At 30.0% G+C, this 17,751-nt stretch overlaps 1 protein-coding gene across 1 annotated transcript in view; it reads left to right on the top strand.

The window, feature by feature from the left end:
- The first annotated feature begins 7,810 nt into the window (after window positions 1–7,810).
- LOC131853198 (roundabout homolog 1-like) overlaps window positions 7,811–17,751 on the top strand; it is a 57,356-nt gene continuing 47,415 nt past the window's right edge. The window contains exon 1 of the mRNA XM_059204032.1: window positions 7,811–7,942. The gene's annotated coding sequence lies outside the window, so the exon portion shown is untranslated. The remainder of the gene's footprint in view (window positions 7,943–17,751) is intronic.

The raw sequence follows: 17,751 nt of genomic DNA on the forward strand, positions 1-17,751 counted from the left end.
GTATGATGTGCGTATGTGTCGTGTGATTACACGCTTCATTTATATGGGTGCAGTTTGTTATTCGGAGTCTTCTTTTTTTAGTGTTTTTTTTTTATTTTGTACGTTTTGTACACAATTTTAGTAAAATGCCTATAGTGTTTAAGATTTAAATAAAAAATAACAAACTTATTAAAACCTTATTTAAATGATTTACTACTAGTTACTCGCCCCGGCTTCGCCCGGGTGTGCATATGTTATTATACATATAAACCTTCCTCTAGAATCACTCTATTTATTTAAAAAAAACCGCTTCAAAATCCCTTGCGTAGTTTTCAAGATTTAAGCATACATAGGGACAGACAGCGACAGCGACTGTATTTTATACTTTGTAATGATTCTGTTTTTTTTATTCAGATTTTTTTCTAGATTTAATAATTAATAACCAACAGCATAATACCATACTTAGTCGTGCTCATGAATACACATGTATCTATGGAGCGGGATGTGTGAATATCGTTGGGTATGTTAAAACGCCGTGCAAACGAGGATTTTGTTGATTATTTACATTTAAAATTGTATGAAATGTAACGTAATGTAATGTTACCTACATACACATACATTTTCGGAATTTCATCCTAATTAGTTTTTTGTTATAAAATTGGAATAGACCAAAGTAAGTGATAACCGTCACGGTTATCTCACACTTCAACCTAAATAATAATAAGTTACAATTACGACTGATACTTCAGATGGACATTCTCAATAGTCAACTTTGTTGTGATTGCAACACTTATCATGTTCACATCTCGCTAGATATCGTATCTCGTATCTAGAGAGATGTGAACATCCGGCCTCGGTACCCTAGCGGTTTAGCAAACCGTCTTGCTTCCGATGGTGGCGGGTTTGATTCCTCGCACCGTACAAATACCTGTATTCATGCGTATGATTGTAAAAAAATATACATTTATTTATTATAGTACCCAAAATACAAGCTTTAGTTAGCTTAACTTGGATATAGATGGCGCTGTGTGAATTGTCTCGAGACTATTATTATATATTTGAATCTAACGTGACCCTTCCATCGTCTCTCAGGTAATTGGTATTATTGGGTCAAAAATGAGTCAAAAATATGAATTAACATATAGATTTTTGGTGATGGCAGATTCGAACTCATGACCTGTGAACCACTGAGCCACTAGGCAATCAATCCGCTACTAATTAGTGATTCTAGTAATTTAAAAAGAAATTCAAATTCTTGTTGCGGGTCGTTTACGATCGTACAGAACTCGCTACAGGCGGATGAGCTGTAATATCATGCAAATTTCCCAGGGTTTAAGTATGAAATTCGTTTTATTTTTTCCTTTCATTTTCTTCAATTTTTGGCTCGCTTCGTAAAAAAAGCTTTTACGGCAGTGTCCTTTACAAAGTTAACAAAAGGCGCGACTATTTTCATAAGCAGCATACTTAATTGACTATGACTTACTACTTAGTTTTCATTTGACGCTATTCAGTATTAGTAAGTATTAAATAGTTTTTTTAGTATTATTGGAATGGAAAACAAGTAGGATGTCTACTACTACCTACTACTAAGTTAATAAAATATTGAATGCCAAACACTCTTGACCTTTCTGCTCACCGACTGTATGTAGAAATGAGGTTATAACTTAGTGTAAAACATCGACAAGTGTTAAGGATATTCCCATACCTAACTATGTATAAGGAAACATATTTAATATTAATCTATTTAAGACAAACATGTCGTCACTTAGAAATTGATTATGTCTTTTTAAAACCCCTCATACCATACAACTAGCGAAAGTTAATAATATAGTGAAAACACTTGACCTTTCTACCTACAGTATTACTGTATAAGTAGAAATGGTGCTATAACTTAGTGAAAAACATCGATAAGTGTCAGCGATATTTCCATACCTAACTATGTATAACTTCATATAGGGCGTGTTGCCCTTTTCGCAAGATGTAGGGATGATTTTGAAACATCTGCCCAAATCAATCTTAAATATTGAATTTGCGTCGTAATCTGATGGAAACTTTCAAGGGAAACGAGTTTCTATTACGCTTTAAAGCAATTTGTTTTGAGTTTTCACCTTCTTTCAATTTCTAGGTGGACGTTCTCATGAGGGGAAATTTTTAATTTTGATGGCAGTCTTGGTGTTTGTAATACATTAAAATTAAAATTAATTTGTCTATCTTCATGCCAAGTCTCTTACAGGACAGATAGACAATTACCAAAGAGCAGCACTGTGTGTGTCTTTACCTTTTTATGTTATTAATTTCATTGTCAGATAATTAGTTTAGATACTATTTAAGTTAATACTTTAAATACAAGAGTTAGTGTTTTAAATATTTAATATTTTATAGATTAGAAAAATATCCTTATGCCTATCAATGCACTACATAATGCCGCAGATAAAATAATATTGCTAAGACTAATATTTAGCACTTAATTTCTATTATCATTAGATAAACAAGTTTTATTTGTGTGACTCATGAGGTATAGTTTAAGAGAGGTGTCGAATTACTTAGTACATTCCTTACAGAGTAGAGAGAGAGAGAGTAGTACTTACTTAATAATATATTTTTGTTGTTATTTTACCATTGATATTTTAAAATATCAAAGAGAATCGTGGCATCCCAAACAATTGGTAACTATATCATACAGTTTTTCAATTGCTGTTAGAGTTGTACAACTTACTAGAAACATAAAAATATTTACATTTTGGTTTTATATTACAAAATACATATAGATGAAATTTATTTCAATAAGTATGCATAAAAACAAATGACTTTTACTTAAAAGGATTTTTTCCAATCGGCCATTAAATACCAGATAAAAAGCTGCAGAGTGGCGGAAATTAAAACGAAAATGGAAGTGAGTACTTAGTGATTTATTATACAGAATTGTGACTTATATTTAATGGTTTTAGAATATAGATTTGATTCCTTGTGTATAATGGATAAATAAAAAAAAATATGTTTCGGGATTTCTACAATTTATCGCCATGAAATAATTTAAACAAGTATGTATTTTTAAAAAAATACATACTTACCAGCCAAAATCATACGGTAAACAGAAAGAAGGGTTGCTATCTGTTTCACCGTAGTATGGTAAAAAAAGAGATCCCTACAACAATTGCATGCATATGAAGCTGTGATCCTTCATAAATATTTTATGTTAGTAAAGTAAAGTAAATTACTTCACAGTTTTAAAGAAATAATCTAGAATGACCTAAATGTTTTTTCCAAATAACTTTAGCTAATTTTATCAGCTGTAAATTGTTGCTTTTATAAAGATGTTGGTATAATAAAATGTATTTTAAGTTTATATTGGTAATCATTGTTAAAGGTTACATATCTTTTAAGGCTGTAGTTGCGCTTTAACCTGAAAAGAGCTGTAACCTTTAATTGTACACTTCTTGTTTTAAGCTGTTTAACTATAAAATATAAGAATGTTAAATTATTAAAAGTAACAGTTGCATGCTACATAGTAATATTATTGTTTTTAATATTTATTAAGTTTCTATAACTATATACATACAATTATTAATTATTTTTCAACTTCCTAGAAAAAAAAATATTTTTGTCTACTATATATATCTGAAGATATATCAGATATATTATTTCTGTAATTTATAAACCAAGCTTGATTCATATTACTTTATGTGTAACATTGATATTATAATATTTTACTCAAAGTACCTTTTTGGCTTTCATAATAACTGAAATCTCTTTTGAGTGCCACCAAATTAATCAATTGGCTATTATACCTTTCACTATAAATATATGAACTTCAATAATTCTTTATTAAAATATACATAAACCAAAAATATATCCGTAATATCAAGCAGATTGTGTCGCATGCATCATTTAAGAGCAATTTAATGGAAATCCGAGCATCGACAACGATTTATTCATTGACACCGTTCGTATATTTGGCTGTATTATTCGAGATTACAGCTGTAATCCGCATTTTCAACGGTCTACACTTTTTCAGGCTTCGCCGGTCCACGGCGGGATTAAGGGTACGTCGATGGTTGCTCGTTACAGAAACTTCGTCGTTAAGCCTTTTTTACACGAGATTCAGTTTTAAGTGCCCACCTTATTAATTAATTAATTCGAGTTTTATAATCTAAAGTTAAGAGAGTTAACTTCACAATTAGGATTACCCCCGGCTTTAAGATTTTGCGTTGGTATAGGGTGTACTTACTAGACGTTGTCCGCTTTGTATCACGACCTTAGAAATTGAAAATAAATATATTTGGTAGTCTTAATAAAAATATAAATTAAAGGTGAAAGAAGATTATAAATGAAATGTATTTTCTATCGAGCACTTTCGGGAATTTCGGAAATTTTCATTCGAGAGCCCCAGTGATTGGATAAGTTACAACCGATCAGAATCTGTTAATGAATTACTAAAAAATATTGTTTATTTGCTATAACAGGGATGTAAAGTATTTGAATTGTCTGTTTAAGTCATTTTAGTTATAGTATTATTTAAAAACAATAACTAGAGTCCTTTAACTATCATCGCACAGCGCCATCTAGCAGCAACAACTGATTAACATACATATGCATAATATTTTGGTAGATAAATCACAGAAATTACTTAGATAAAACAAACATAAATAATTCTCAGGATCGAACCACGTGTATTGCAAAAAAGTTAACTTCCACAATTGATTACACAACAAAACTATTATACGAAAAAGAAATATCTGGGTTTTCCCCAAATTCATACAACCGGTGCCGTTATGAAAGGAGGTAAATAGAGGACAAACATTGACGTTGAACAATATGGAGTCTCAGAGAATAAAAATAATAATAGAGGAGCCCTTGTACATTTTAGGAGCAAGGTTTATTTTGCTCGCTCTTTTTCGTTGTGCAACGTTATGACAGGTCTCGTATGGTTTTATTTCGGATGCTCTATTTTTTATGCGTAGATACATAAAATATGTAACATTGAAAATATAGAAATATACGATAAAAATAACATATTAATGTAATATTATAGTATTTCTGGCTTAGTAGTTCACTTACTAGCTCTGAAATTTTTTGTGTATATTTATGAGTAAATTGTGGAGTTTTATTTACAAAGGCAGTCTGGATGAAATTACTTAATTACATGACCGTTTTTTATATCAGTTCATTATACTTACTATTTTACTTATTTGATGCATTAAACAGTATAAATAAAAAATAAAATAATGTTTGAGTTGTGTACATAACAATGGGTGTAATCCAGACAGGAGATTCGGAAACAGTCGAGAGCAAATGGATTGGGTGTCACGGTACTGTACAAGTGCACACGTAGTTTTCATCCGTGCCAGGAATCCACGAAGCGAATAATTTATTGTTACAACTTTAGGTAGACATTTACATTCATAATGAAATTGGCATTTTTTAATATGACCACCATTGATTTCGTATGTAGTAATCGTAATGTAATTAAATAAAGTTTTGAGAGTTATAGGATGCATATATATGTATGATGTATCTCTTAGTGTTCTCGCTGGTGTAAATGTTTAAAAAAGTCTCAGTAATGTAAAATATGCTGGAAAAATATGCCAGCCAGTTATAATTTGAAGATTTGTATTACAGGTTATGTCTATTTTAGCTGTTAGTTGTTATAGTATTTTTTGCATTATATTATGCAAAAATATTACATGTTTCCATTCATATTTCTTCGAAGAAAGAAATAAATAAATAAATTTTAAGTAGTGAAATATTCACAAAATAATCATTTATCTATTTATTTATTTATCACATTTTATTTATATTTTATAATACCTTTATAAATGTTTACCAAATATCATTATAATAATAACTCTACTACTACTTGTGTATACAATTACATAATAAAAGAAAATTAAATCGAAATGTTCGTTATAGACTAGTACCATATTCAACCTTTTTTTTCACCAGCTACAGAAATGTAGAGTGTTAATTTTTTGCGTAGCATGGAGGCTTTTAGGGGACAATGATTAATAGTTGAACGGGAAACATGTATCTCTCTTTTTACACCATCACCAGTTTCGCTATACTTTGTTTTCTTCCGACTGCACACCAAATTTACGAAGCAAAAGTTGGGAGCCGCGAGCTCAAGTTAATTTGGTGTTTCGAATGTTTTGAAATGTGCTTTCAGACAGAAAAATGTCGTGAAAGGAAATCGTCTGTGTCATTGCCGCATTATTATGAACAGTTGGATACCACCACAACCAGTTGGTTTTCTATATTTTATACATTTTCTTTCAAGTGTAATCATTTGCCATAATATTTTATTGTAAACAAAAACCATATCTTAAATAAATGTTTTATTGGGTAATTTTATAAGTCATTAAGTGTTTTATTTAGTTTGTTTTTCTTTTTCTTCCATTCAGGAAAAACATTATAAAAAACACAGTTAATGCGCTGTAATAAAAAGGGAAAATGGCGTAACTCTGCCGGCATTAAAGGCCCGAAGATAAGCTCAAATACTCCTGTCAACTTATACATCGTTAATTTTGCTGCGAAACTCCAGTTTTTATTGTCGTAATTTTTCTCTGTCCTGAAATATATTATCCTTTTCGACGACATGTGACACAGTGAACACATTTATCTTTCTATACTGAGTAATAAAAACTACTTAGAATAAGCTCTGTTGGTGCCTATTTATGTAGTTGATTAAATGTCAAGTCAAGGTAAGGGTGGACATTGTAACGATTGCGGTACACGTGTTTCTTGCATGTCAATAGGTTCTGTCAGCAAGATTCTTCGGTATAACCACTATCGTGATTAGATTGGCTAATTTAGATAATAGTAAGTTAATTATGAGCCTTATATTCAATTGTGTATGTATATGTACATTGCTTTAAGCATACGCATTGTTTTTTTTTTGTATATTATTTTTTTAATATTTTTTTATATATCTGTCTGTAATTTGGCCTCTATTATATTATAGTATCGCCTCATCATTACTATGCACGGCTGTATAGAACGTGTATCGGTGGTCGGATACCTATATATATTTGTTGTAATCTAAAACCATTGGTAAGAAATTCATAAAATTTTAGAAAAAACCGTATCTAATCTAACGCGTAGAAGTAAGTGGTGCAATGGACTGACTAAAACAGCGACATTGTTTTGTTTTATTGGAGAACCGATAGTAATAATATAAACTCTATTACAATAATATAATACAACCACTTATTTTAGAATAACTAATTTACTATAACTTACATTTAAAACTACACCTTCATAACCTAGTCAGTACCTCCATGTTATCTTTACAAAAAACAAAGTAATTTTCTGTTCGTTTATAGCTTTTAAATTATGCAACGGACTTTAATGCGGTTTTAAGCATTATATAGAGTGATTTAAGAGGAAGGTTTATATATATATATAATACATGCGTTACAAATATAAAGCAACCCGAGAAAATCAAAGATTTATTAAACATCCGTGCGAAGTCGGAAAGAGTCTCTAGTATTATATAAAGTACTTCATAATAGTTAATTTGAGAATCTTCATTACTGAATAAATATTTCCGATCCAATAAAACATTTCCACATACTTTACACACAGTTTTTCATGTTATCACAAGCTGAAAACAGCTGGCCTTAAGTTTTATAGCAAGTCATTATACCCTCCTTAGTGAGGTAGCGATGTGAAACATTTCTTACCTGCTTTCGATATTGCTCCGGATAACATATGAAGCTGGGACCCTCTGGTTACGCATGTAAGAGTGCTAAGGTAGGAGATGCGCGCGTCTGTTAAGACCTCCGGGAGGTTTTATCCCCCCTCAGTAAAGTCCTGGTCGTCAGGTTGGGTGCACGCGTTTGGGCGGATGAACCTGAATACTTCCCGCCCACGTTCGTAATCATTACGATGCCACAGTTTTCAGTGTTGTAAAGTGCTGTGAATTTAATTTGTTTTGGACTTTCGTTGCCAGATATGGAATTGTGAGGTATGTTCTAATTAATTTATTTTTAAAATATATTAGTTGTAAATAGAAGTAATAATATATAATTTTAGCGAAGATGCAATATTAATCGGATTCATTCATTTAATCATATATATAAATATGAAATATTTAGAATAGAAAAATGATTTATTTTTATGGTACTTATCGGTTTTATATTAATTAATTTTAAAGTAAAGTAAAAATATTATAGACATTCTTATTCTTATTTCTTATTCTCTTCAAACCTGATCTTTTACGATGTAGTCTAGTAATGTATTCACAATAATAGCCCCGAGAGAGAAAAACTGTGGCTTAAATAATAAATAAAAATATAATAAGTAAACTGTGTAAGTTTTTCCATGGGATGGTTAAATGTTGACTGTCAATCCATGATATAATCTATATGACGTTAATTATGTTAACGTCATATAGATTATATCATGGATTGATGGATGAATCTTTGAAGAATTTGTTACAATTTTATATTAACATAGTATAACAAATGCATCGACATTCTTTAGGGACAAGTAAACATAACCGCTGAAACCTTCATGCATGTGTGAAATAAATTATGAATATGACAAAATCTTACTAATATTATAAACCTGCAAGTTTTTGATGGGTTTGTTACTCGAAAGAGTTCACGCACAACTCTTGAATGGATTTTAATGAAACTTTACTTTATAGGTATAGCTTATACAATTAGATAGGCTATAAATATCATGTGGGTGAAACTGCGGATAGAGCTGGTTAGATATATTTCATTATTTTCTCTCAAATTTGGCGGTTTTGTACGTATTTATTTTTTGTAATTTTCGTAAGGTTTTGTAATTGTAACCTATATAGAAAACGTTCAAGATGTTTATTAGTGCTATGACCCAGAAATAGGAACTCATTTTTCATTTGTATTCATAAATTATAACGATGAGTAAATATTTCTAGCAATTATGTAAACAATATAGTAGGTTAACAAATGTTTCTTTTTTTGTATAAATGAAATGTGGAGGCAACAGAAATAAATATGAACACATACATGTATATAATATGTTTTTCAATGTATCATACAAGATTTATTTGAAACTCATTGCGTCTGTTTATAAGTTGTTCATGATTTGAGATTGTGGTACCTATATTTTTATTTTATTCAATTTCAATTTTTAATCTGATCTTTTTTAATGTAGTATTATTTTAATGGCGTGGAGGTATCTTGTGACCTCTTAATATTTGAAAATGGAATAAAACTTATTTGTTTTAGTTTCTTTGAACCTAGTTACAATTATTTCAACGTATTTCTAAACGTAAACTTAGTAATATATTTTTAAACTAAAGATGACTTCTGAAGTGTGTGTACTTTTAAATACTTTCCATGGACTGAATGATAGATAGAATATTCCATAGATAGAATGAAATAAACCCAGATATTATAACATACGTTATAATATCTGGGTTTATTTCATTACTAGTAATGGGTTTGAGGAGAAATTTCGAAATTTCGCCTTCTCTTCTTCATAGACATCATTGTAGTCAGATAGATAAAATAATACTGTAACAGTTCTGTTATAATAGACACTACATACTCACAATAAAAGACGCATATATAGTTTCAGGAAACGTTGAAAAAATTAAATATAAGTCTATTGTTAAAATGCAATTTATAATGTTTTTATTACATTTAACAGTTACCAGCTACTTTGCCTTTTTTAGATACTATTACGTTGGATATACTTTTAAAGATTTTTACATTGTTAAAAGAAATACAAAAATTACTTCCAACTTATTAAATATAGTAGTATTGTTTCTCATTTATAATTTTTGTTACTGAGATAATAATAAATAAGTGCCGTAACCACAGATTCAATTTCAATATAATATTAATTCATATGTATGTTATTCTATATGGTATTTACAATATTGGCCTAGCAGCCTGAATAATATGATATATGCATTTTAATCATAAGTTAATTTTATTTCATATAGTGTGGAATTTAACTTTTATTTTATGTAATAAGTTAATCAGCTACCTATCAAAAAAGTCCCGTCAAAATCGGTCTCGCCATTTTAAAATTGTTATTTTGGTGTTACATACACATGCATGTAGTAAAAAACGGTTATTTTAATATTACAAACAGACACTCCAATTTTATTTATATGTAAAGATTAAGTGATATCGCATAGTCATACAAGTGAATTGTTTGTTCAAGGAGTAACCACCCCGTGGTTACTCCTTGAACTTGTTAGGCACTGTCTTGAGAATATTTCATCGATTTTTTGCCATAATAATGCTATATACCATAATAATACCATATTTGTCTAGGTATACTTTATTATTACTATAATTAAGTAGAGAGTGATTTACTCATTATTAAACTTACTTGTCATTTATGACTATTCTTAGACTATAAATCGAATTTGCTATGTTATAAACCCTCATCCGTTTAAGAATCAAAGAATAAAAATTCTTTACATTGGGGTTGGATAGTCTTCCTTTGGGAGTAGGTACTTTCCGTTGCTAAGACACTCGGAACCCTTGTTACGTACCGGTTGCTATTCTTAAGATTGAAGATAGGCGAATATTCGATACGAGAATTAATACTAATATTTTATTAGATAATTAAAACACTAAATAACAAGATATACTTATACAAACATATAGTTAGATATTTTTAATTTTGTTTAATACGAATGTATAACATATATGTTTCTTCATAAATGCAGATATTGTATCACTATTTTTCCCAAAAATACCTAATATATTTATATTTGAAAATAATTTTAGTAGTGTGTTCGTAGAATTTATTAATACATTATATTTAGTACTAAATAAACATAAGTTCACTGTATCTACAAAATGTTGTAACTATTTTTATTGTTATTTATTAATATTTTTTGTATCTACTACTAATTCTATATTGATAATTACGTTAACAAAAGCATTTCCTATTATTTTAGAAGTACTTTTGCATACATAATGTGTTATTTTTACGGAGACAAACAACAAGAACCGTCCCCAAAAAGAATAATATATTTTGACCGACCTCTTTGTATTCTTCCTTGATCTCAGTATCTGAAGCACTTGTATCAACATGATTTAAAAAGTAACATAAATAACTCCAACGCTTTTTAGATACATGACAATACAGACAAAGATGTCAGGAATATAGTCATTTAAATCCATTGTCATCTTTCGGGTATCATCTTGAACTATGCCAAGAAATCTGAATAAAAAGTGGCGGGTGAAGTTGTTGACATTGGAAATTGGACTTTATAGTCATTGGTGTTAGAACATTGTACAAAAAATATAATGGTTCAGTCCGATTGTGATATAACACAAAGAAACAGCGATAAAACAGATAACAGCAGGCGTTACAAAGGCGCTAACAAAAGCAACGTGTACATAAAACATACGCAGCCCACGGTTAGACTAAAGCTATCCATCGAAAATAAAATGTTCTTCATATTCGGTCTTCAAATATAGAAAGCATTATTTCCGTACTGATAAAAAACGTAGCGTTGACCAATGATGTAAATGATATGTTTTTTATAAACAATTTGGACAGTCAAATAAGTCAGTCCATTTAATAGTAAGCAAACATCATCACGAAAATATATTACACTATGTGTTGACTATAGTACAAACTATACCTCGTCCAGAGATCTAAGTTAAATATTGTACGCTGCATGTACTCTTCTTGGATTACTACGCAAACGCTTCTGGTTAAAGAGTAATTCAAATTACTCTGTGTATCTGGAGTCAATTTAAAACATTATTCTATTAGTTCATTCTTGGAATTGAGAGTTTTATTATTAAGACAAAATTCAAATTTTAATAACATTGTCCTAAATTGATAAATAGTGACTGGAAGAATGTATCAGGTTAATAAATTTGTACATTTTAAGATTTTCGTTGTTATGAATACTTATAATGTAAAAAGTATTTAAGGATAAGCACGAGAATTATCTAATACTTAACTAAAAAACGGCAATGAAGCAAATCAAATTAGAATTACGAGCATTATTAAATTTAAACAGGATTAATTATAATATTCATTTTTGTTAAGGACTTCGCAAAAGACACAATTGTTCCAACAATTTCAATTCCGCCCTCTTAATTCTGTACAATTTATACATTTTATCTTCTGTCACATCAAGCGGGTATCTATTACGAAATTGCGATTTGATAAATCGCCAAACATTATTATGGGCGGTGAAAGAAATGGACCTACTCAACTTGAAATGATACTGCGACGTAAACAGAAATTTCACAGTAAAACCAACTTTATTTGTAAACAGATAAAGTTTATTTTATTACAGTCGGCTGTGTGGTTAAATAAATATTTTATTAACCTATAAAGAAAGCATTATGGAACAGATGGCTATAGTGATTCTTTTGGTAAATTGTCCTGCGATTGGAGGATATTATTAGTACATTAAGAAAGTTTCAGTAGGAGAATAAGTAAGCCATGCAAAGGAGCTAACTAAGGCAAATAATTACTTAACTTTTTCTGTATAAGTTCCATTAAAATATCCAATTTATCCTTTAATAATTTCTAATATTATATGCTATTATGTAAGTATTTTATAAAATCATTTTTGGAAAAATGAATTTTAAAACATAAAGGATATTAAGTAATATACATTATATGCATATTTAAATTTTATAAATTTAGTGAAATTAAATTCTTAATTTTTGAAAATTTGCTTTATGATTTTTTTGTTGAATACTTTTCTTTTATAAAATAATCATTAACATCAACAATCGTATGAGCGAAATAAAAAAAAGATTCTACAAAAAATTCATGCGTGCAAAGCCGGACCGCTAGTGTGTATTAAAAAGAACATCTTCAAAATAAACACAGAAATATGTAGAAGGTACTCCCACCTACCGCACCATATATTAACAAAGCGTGCCACTAAATTACAAGCTCGATTTTCTTCCCCGTGGAAAGCATCGCGTGTATCCCCGTCTGCACGCCCTCGCACGCCATACCAAAATTTTCTAATATACCCCCAGATTACGTCGCAACAATTATTCTCGAGGTTTGCACGAGATCTTGTCGTCAACTGTACATTTCATATGGCAGATGCTGCGAATCTTATTTGAGGATAAAGGATACAAAACGTAATGTAGTAACGAGTAGGTACGTGTTAGTAATAAGTTTCGTTCTTTCTATTTATTACAAAATAAATGTTACTTGTGATTTCATTTCCTTCTACGAGATAAAATATAGACTATGTCCATCTTTGTTATACAATTTCTCTTCATAATTCATTAATATCCATTTAACGGTTCATAAAAGGATAACACTCAAATATGGTTTCGCATTTGTAATATTTATATGAACAATAGTAGACATATATGTATAATATGTATAATATGTATAATAAACAAATTGAATATTTTTTAAAACTCCTAATAACAGTGGTTTATATATTTATGTAATAATGAATAAAGCACAAATCAAGTATTAAATACTAAAAACCAATAAACTTGCTATCGAACCAATCGACTGGAATAAAGCAATTAGGTAGGTAATACCTACTGCGTTGTTGATACAAGGGTGAGCAGTTAACAAAACGTGCAGTACAGCTCTTATTATCACATAATTAAGGTTCGAAAAACATTATAATCGATAAGTGAGGATATCATAATGAAAAATGCCTTTAATAGTCAAATTTCTCTAATCTATTATTTAATCTATTCTTCTAATTCTATTTCTATTCTTCTAATCTATTACTAATGTCTAATTTAGATTTTGTTTGTAGGAAACAAACAAAATCTAAATTAGAAAAATGTGATAAATATGTGAATTGAAAGAAACACAAAACCATTTCTATGAAAACGAAAATTATAAATATAATATTAAAATTTAATCAAATTAAAAAAATATTCACCTTTTTGAAGTCGGTTAACAATTGATTAATGTCTAAAATCATGTCTACGTGTACAATAGAATGTTAGAGGGATCGTGTGAGGTGTTAATTTAGTCTGTCATGCAATAAACACAACAATGTTCAATTTGTGGGGTCCTAGCGTAGGAATATCCTAAATTACGTTCAGATAATCGTTTCTCGTGTTAGGGAAGGTCTTGGTAATCTTCTGAAGTAGCAGTTGTGGTAAACATTTTTATTAGACACTTATTTTTTTATGTGAGTGGAAAACAAACTAATATCTCATATGATGGACATTGACAAATGAGACTTACAAACATGAATAGCATCACAGAATACTTCGGAATTTATGGGGCGATGTACTCGTATCACGTGCTTGAAATGCTGAGGATCAAGCTAAGCAAGTGTGTTATGTCTTCAATTCCTGTAGTTTCACGTCACTTTTTAAACCATAGTTTACTAAGCAAATAGAATGCCTGCAAATTAAGACAAGACGGCGATATTCAAAGTCCCCTTAGTAGAAAGTCTGAAAATGTTCATTAAAATTATATATTAATACGTGACCAAAAACTTTGGAGGAGGTTACAGGAGGAATAAATATTTTTTTTTATGATTGTGGTAAAATATGTAACTTTATTTGTCTAGATTCTTACTGAATGTTAAATTTATTATGTTCAAATATCGACCACTAGGCAACCACTAGTAATAATAAGGAGAAGCATATCATTTAACGTTTCAATATTGTGTGAGTAAATAAAACAAGTGAAATGCATTTACGAAGGTCAAAGCAACAAACTAAACGTGAAAGCGGCAATTAGATTAACAGGAAGAGGAACGTTGCGTAAATTGTCCTAAAGGGGGTGTCTATAGGAACCTCCGTTACTGTCTACACCCACGGGAAAGGGTGAGACAGACATTCTGTATGCAGGAATAATTTTGTTAGGGTTGTTATGTTTGTGATAATGTAACATGTAATTATGAAAAATAAATATTTTTGTAGATCAAAGATATAAATTATGCTCGTGACTATAATGCCATAAGTCCAGACAGTAGATAAAAAAGAATCCCTATTTCCCTTAGCTACGACAACTTAAGCACGACTTAATCGATATCCCCTCTCCTTTTTTAGAAGGCATTTACGTAAAAAAAATTCGCATATAATTAGAAAATGTCTGTAATTACGACTGTTTTAACTTCGCATTTTGACGTTCGCGTACTTAATCACAATTAGCGTATTCACTAAGATAGATTGACTTATGTTAGTTTAAGTACTTAAGAGATATTATTAACTATTGGTATTGTAGTGAGCATACTAGTAATACTTAATATGCCTAGATTTTGGTGCATACAATAATTAAAATACTAGCAATACCAATGTTATAATACCGGCCGAGCTAATATCGCCTTTTATATGCATTCTATTCTATTCTATTCTACTCTATTATATGGGGTTCGCACAATAAAGTACACAATTTCTTCTTCTCGGACTTATCTTCATCAATACATAATATAAAACAATTTACATATAGACATAATACTTATATTTATTTAATAGTATATCTGTATTGAGTACACCTTTGTATTTTTACAGCGAACGTCTGAATTTGCACAGTATAACTTTTGTTACCAAAAGGACACTAAACCAATTCCCCAGTGTTGCCTTAACAAATAATTAGTTTCGCATCGCGGTAAAAATATTGTGTCCACTTTTGTCAATGTCCACCCGCATTGAATAATAGTCAGAACGGAATAATGTCCGTAACGCAGTTTTCGGAATAGTAAGAGCAACAATAGTCCAATGATTATGTTACAGTGGTCATAAAGTAATAACGTTAACATTGTACTAAGGCGACTATTGTTTACTTGGAAGTGGTTAGTGTATAACACAACCATTTTAAACATGCCTTTAATAAACCGTTCCTTGTTTATGTGAGTCCTTATGTTAATGAAATAAGGGATATTTTGTAGAACAAATATTTTGGTGCTAGCGAAACATTCTATTTGCATTTAGACGCGTGGGGTACGGGGTTAGTGATTTATATTCGTCTTTTGTTTTTGGCTGTTTAGCCAGCAACGGTATCAATGGCACACGGTCTCGGAAGGTCGTTATTCTTGCATTGTACCACTCGTATTGTCTACAGAACGACATCGTTAGTAAGTTGGCGGGTGGTCGACGCATTGAAATTCTATTGGTGACATGATAAATCTTCACCCGTCCATGTTATTACTAGAACCTATTCAGATAATTGTTTCGATTACATGAGGTGGCATTTTTATGTAAATTTAACCATATATGGTAATTTTACATGAAGTATTATCATTATCACCATAAAACAGTAGTGTAGCAACTTTATGTTTTATTTGACCAAAGTGGTCCGAACCAAAAATTCATTCAACCTTCTCTATGCCCGTTATAAAAAGATTTACGTTTATCGATTTAAATCCGTGAAATGTTTCATTCACGAATATATTTTTTTACGTTTTTCGTCACGAATTTATATGTCATCTATTGATATATTGCTTTGTAGATAACAAAGAGAATTCACGTCTGTTTGTCAAAATAAAACGACATCAACCTACGCGTAACATGGGATATCATGCCATAACTCAATAACAACGAACGACGTTGGAGTTGACATGTTCTTGATTTTACAGTATCCTCAGTGATTATTATAGAATTTTTTTACTCTATGGTTACCAATGTACAGCAAACCTGGGAACATAAAATATGGCGTTGTTGGAGGGACATTGAATTGTGATCGTCACTAAAGCCTATTACAAAACCAAAGTATTATTATAGCGATGGGTATGCGGCTATGTTCTGTATTGCTTTAGATATGAACAATGAGTGACCATCAAAAAAGGGCCTTTTGTTACCGGTAGCTGAATATTTTTATAGAGGATATAAAGAACCGTGATGAAATATGACTTTTAATAATGAAGTGAGATGACATAGTGTCTTATATAAGCGTATCAATATTATACAATAAGTAGTGGCTAAATCCCACCTGTTCCTTGAAAGCTATTATGTATGAAGGTGTTAATTTAAAATTTATTATTATTAATATATTTATAATTGTTTCTTGTAGTATGTGTTATAAAATCATCTCCTCTTAAAAAAATAATTTAATTATGCTCTTGCTCTTTCTCTATAAACTTTTACTCTTTTAGGTGTAAATAACGTTGTCGTAATCTTCAGCCAAAAGGAACGAACCTGTTTTTAAAATTATGTTACTATGAAAATTATGTTTAAGATAAAGTTATTGTGAAAATAAAATGACTTTTTTTACTACTTCAATAGTTTAGGTTCATCCGTTATGAGTCAATCTGTTAGTTATTTCTTTCTAATATTAGAACATATTTGTATAAATGTTGCAACTTCCATAGTAATCTGGGATTAGTTTAGTTATGTAAGTTTTTAGATAATAAATCAAAACTGTGGATTACAGTTTCTGTTTTATGTTAATTTTATATTAAGATTTTACTGTGATTTCTAAATGTATTAGGACATTTTATATATATAACGGTGAAAGTTTGTGAAGATGCATGGGTGATCCATCCGGTCAATTGGATAGATAGAAGAATGGTTAGTCTTATTATTCTACGTAAAAACTATTAGATGACTGCTAATTAAATTTAGTACGGAGACTTCTAAATTAAATCTACGTTTTATATATTTACTTAAAAAATACATTTATTCCAGTACTTGTGTCGTGCGTTGTACAGGTTGTTATAAGTATATATATCCATATAATAACATATAGCAGGTGTATTTGGAAAATAAATATAATATACAAAATTGAAAATAAAGATATTAACATTTTTTAGTATTATTCTCATCCTACCAATGTTAATATTAAATGTTACAGATGGCTGGTTTATTGATGTTATGTATACCATCTTGCAATTTTTCTTTCTTATTT

This window comes from Achroia grisella, unplaced genomic scaffold, assembly GCF_030625045.1.
Source record: "Achroia grisella isolate CSIRO2021 unplaced genomic scaffold, CSIRO_AGI_Agris_v1 utg900, whole genome shotgun sequence".
Taxonomy (NCBI): domain Eukaryota; kingdom Metazoa; phylum Arthropoda; class Insecta; order Lepidoptera; family Pyralidae; genus Achroia; species Achroia grisella.